The 4,509-nt window shown below is 36.3% G+C and overlaps 1 pseudogene; it reads left to right on the top strand.

The window, feature by feature from the left end:
• Positions 1-607: 607 nt before the first annotated feature.
• Positions 608-1,489, top strand: LOC110330928 (annotated as a pseudogene).
• The last annotated feature ends 3,020 nt before the right edge of the window (positions 1,490-4,509 follow it).

The following is a 4,509-nucleotide window of genomic DNA, read 5'->3' on the forward strand; positions in this document are numbered from 1 at the left end:
AAAAGTTCATGTGATGAATAGCCAAATACTAGAGCCATGTATATGATATGTTAAGACATGAAGTTACAAATCTATTATGGAATTTTATTTTTTTATTATTTTCTATCAATATTTGCTTATGAATCATTTTTATATCCCTTTTTCATGATGATTCTGAGAGAAAAGAGTAAATGTTACCTTGCTTTGAACTTGCATTTGATTTAAATGTAGGGTATTAGTCAACTTAAATTAATATTATCCTTGTAAAAATAGATACTTTTAATCTCTTCAAATAATGTTATCATATGATTACTATTATATGATTTACTTTTTAAAGTATAAAATTTCATATCTAAACATAGTATTCTGTTCGTTCTAGTTATCACTCACTAGAGGAGAAATTCATTCTCTTCAATCTTACCATTGTATTTCTAGTATAGTTTGGGAAATATTAAATCTTTTATATTTATATCAAACATTCATTTGGTAGCTATCTATAAAAATGGAATATTTTTAATTCTTCACCATTCTTTTAATTATATTAATGATATAAAATTTAAGCAAATATTTGGAATATCCTGTTGTATTAAGAATTACCCTGGCTTCTTCTTCTTTGGGAAAACACCAAATGGCGGATGACGCTGGTGCAGCGGGAGGGCCAGGAGGACCAGGGGGCCCAGGATTGGGAGGCCGCAGCGGCTTCCATGGAGGATTCGGCAGCGGGCTTAGGGGCCGCGGTAGTGGTCGAGGCCATGGCTGTGGTCGAGGCCACGGGGCTCGAGGAGGTAAAGCTGAAGACAAGGAGTGGATTCCTGTCACCAAGCTGGGCCGCCTGGTTAAGGACATGAAGATCAAGTCCTTGGAGGAGATCTACCTGTTCTCCCTGCCCATTAAGGAGTCAGAGATCATTGACTTCTNCCTGGGTGCATCCCTAAAGGATGAGGTNCTGAAGATCATGCCGGTGCAGAAACAGACTTGGGCTGGCCAGCGGACCAGGTTCAAGGCATTTATCACTATTGGGGACTACAATGGTCATGTTGGTCTTGGTGTTAAGTGCTCCAAGGAGGTTGCTACTGCCATCCGAGGGGCCATCATCTTGGCCAAGCTTTCCATCGTCCCTGTGCGGAGAGGCTACTGGGGGAACAAGATTGGCAAGCCCCACACTGTTCCATGCAAGGTAACAGGCCGATGTGGCTCTGTGCTGGTATGACTCATCCCTGTCCCCAGGGGCACTGGCATTGTCTCTGCTCCTGTGCCCAAGAAGCTCCTGATGATGGCCGATATAGATGATTGCTACACTTCAGCCAGAGGCTGCACTGCCACCCTGGACAACTTTGCCAAGGCCACCTTTGATGCCATCTCCAAGACTTACAGCTACCTGACCCCCGACCTCTGGAAAGAGACTGTCTTCACCAAGTCTCCTTATCAGGAACTCACTGATCATCTTGTGAAAACCCACACCAGAGTCTCTGTTCAGAGGACCCAGGCTCCAGCTGTGGCTACCACATAAGGGTTTTTATACAAGAAAAAAAAAATGGATTAAGTCTGCTAAAAGAAAAAAAAAAAAAAAGAATTACCCTGCTTTAAGATTCTATATAATAAATTAATATTTAGGCTTACTCTGAAATTTGATTCTTTTAATTTCACATGTCTGGATGATATTGATTCTATATGAGAATATTTATACTAATATCTTTATATAAACAGTTATTCTTGTGAATAAACAGAAACAATGTGAGTCTATCAGCCTGTTTATCCTTATGATTTCAATGAGCCAGATAAAGAATAAATAAATCATGGAAAATAGTTGAACTTTAGTATCTATATTTTTAGAATGTCTTACTACCTATGGAGCTCTGCTAAGTCTTATCCACTAGTGAATTGATTTGAATGATGAACAAAGTAGAACAAGATATATGTATGTATGTGTATATATATATATATATATATATATATATATATATATATATATATATATATATCTCCATCCTAGTATTATGGCTTTCAAAATAAGATTCTGTGACTCTTTCAGGAATAGTCATGCCTCTACTATGTGAAAGCAGAAACTTGTTTTTATACAACTCTATGAATTTTTACTGGTTTCAGTATAATCATATTTTTTAGTAATAACTAAGATGTTCAGTGTTTATTCACATACACATTTCAGATCTTCAGTCTCAGAGCTCTACTGAAAATATATGTGTGCCAATATAAAAGAAGAGAAATAAACATTTGAGAATAAGAATTGTCATAATTCTGTGCTTTAGAGTAACTGATGCCCAACTTGTGTTTTGTAGAAACTTCTTGCAAGTATGTATTTTTTCTGTAAAATGATTTTTTTTAAATTAAGGCAGTTTTATGTATGCTTTTTATTTTTAAATTTCTGTAAAGATGGCTAAGATGAGCTAGCATAGTCATTTCTTCAACCTATCACTTCTGAGCTGGGTTAAGCAGATCTTCCTGGAGAAAATTTGGAAGTCATATAAAGTGTACATACTTGACTATGGATACCTCTATGATGATAAAAGTTCATGGGAAAGTTCATCCCAGGTCTACCATTAAATTAGAGGTGAATATTTGCACTTCAGCCAGCTGAGAAATAATGGATTTGAGGATTGTGATTCTCAAAATGGTGATTATGTATGTTTTACATCCCGTGGTCATTTTTTTCTATAATGCATAGTTTGCACAAAATAAAGTGTGTGTGTGTGTGTGTGTGTGTGTGTGTGTGTGTATGATATATAGAGATGATACTACTTTCTAATAAATATATAACTAAAAATATCTTAAGAAAAATGTATAATTCCTGGTATAAAGCCTACCAAACCAAAGAGACTACCAATTACACAAAAGCATGAAGTGAGTCATATATAGCTAATGATTAAATAAAGGCTGATACAAATCAGTGAATAAACAATCGAATTTCCTAATCAATTAATGTGTGTGTGTTTGAGAAGATGCACCACAGGCCCAACTGACAAGTCTAGTGGGAGGAATTTTCACAAAGGTACTATTTAGTCAAGTACTTTGTGGTTGGTAGGAACTAGTCAGGATAAATACTCCCAAATTCCATATAATAGGGTGAAAAAGTGAGTTCCTTCATAATTTCTAAGGTTTTTAGTGATGATTTTACAGATGTAATTAAGCAATCTGTGGATAAGATTCCTTCAAATTATACTAACACAATATTCATGTACAAGTAATCATCTTTCTACATTTACTTCAGCCTCTCAAATTTAAACAATGTGTTTTAGTAATAACAGTTAAGATTCCAGTTAGGGACTATACTTGTTTGGGAAACTGACAGTACTAGATTCATATCTAGATTCCATATCCTAAGGAACCAGGAGTAGTTGAATAGCCTTTCTTGCCAACCATTGGACTGAGCACAGGGTTCCCAGTTGTGGAGTTAGGACTGGAGGAACTGAAGGGGTTTGCAACTTCATAGGAAGAACTACATCAACCAACCAGAGTCCCCAAAGCTCCCAGGGACTAAACTATCAACTAAAGAGTACTCATGGAGAGACCTGTGACTCCAACTGCACATGTAGCAGAGGATGGCTTCACTGGGCATCAATGAGAAGAGAGATCCTTGGTCCTGTAAAGGCTCGATACCCCCAGTGTAGGGAGATCAGAAAAGGGAGGCAGGAGTGAGTGGGAGGGTGGGGGAGTAACCTCATAGAAGCAGGGGGAGGGGAGATAGGATACAGGTTTTCTGAAGGGGAAAACCAGGAAAGCAGATAACATTGGCCAGCTATTGTGCTATTTAGGGATTTTTGTGCACATAAAGGCTGTGAATGTGTTTTTTTATTTGAGAACTCAACAACCAAACGTGGGCAGAAACCCTGGACTGGGATTTAAAATATTTCTACCACAGTTCTCCATTGTATGGTTTTAGCTCCTTTGTCAAAACTCAAGTTTTTATGGGTGTGTGGGTTTATATCTGGGTCTTGAATTCGATTCCATCTATTAACCTCTCTGTTTTTATACAAATATCATGTTTTTATTACTATTGTTTTGTAGCTCAGCTTGAATTCAGACATACTGGTACTTCCAGAAATTCTTTTATTGTACAGGATTTTTTTTTAGCAATCCTGGGTTTTTTGTTTGCCTGTTTGTTTGTTTTTGTTATTTTTATATAGCATTGAGAATTCTTCATAAATAATCTAAATAAAACTAATTTTAACTGTATTAATAGTAATTAATGTTAAGCCATATAAATATAGTTGTTACCATTCATTAAAGCTTCATTTTTTTCATCATATTGAGAGCATTAACAAATTCGCAAGTGCTCAAAACATAGAGAAACACTGATTAGGGAGATCACAAACCAACATATAAATCTACAACACAACCTCTACACCTAGGACTCAGGGAACATTGCTGAAGAAGTGTACAAAATTCTAAGAGTCAAAGGACCAATATGTACCTGGCATGAAATTATTTCCAAGAAATTTCAAAAGTATCATTGTCTAACCAAGACATAACTAATCCATGAATTTGCATGACATCCTGAATAAAGGTTAGCTC

Source organism: Mus pahari, chromosome 13 (assembly GCF_900095145.1).
Source record: "Mus pahari chromosome 13, PAHARI_EIJ_v1.1, whole genome shotgun sequence".
Taxonomy (NCBI): Eukaryota; Metazoa; Chordata; class Mammalia; order Rodentia; family Muridae; genus Mus; species Mus pahari.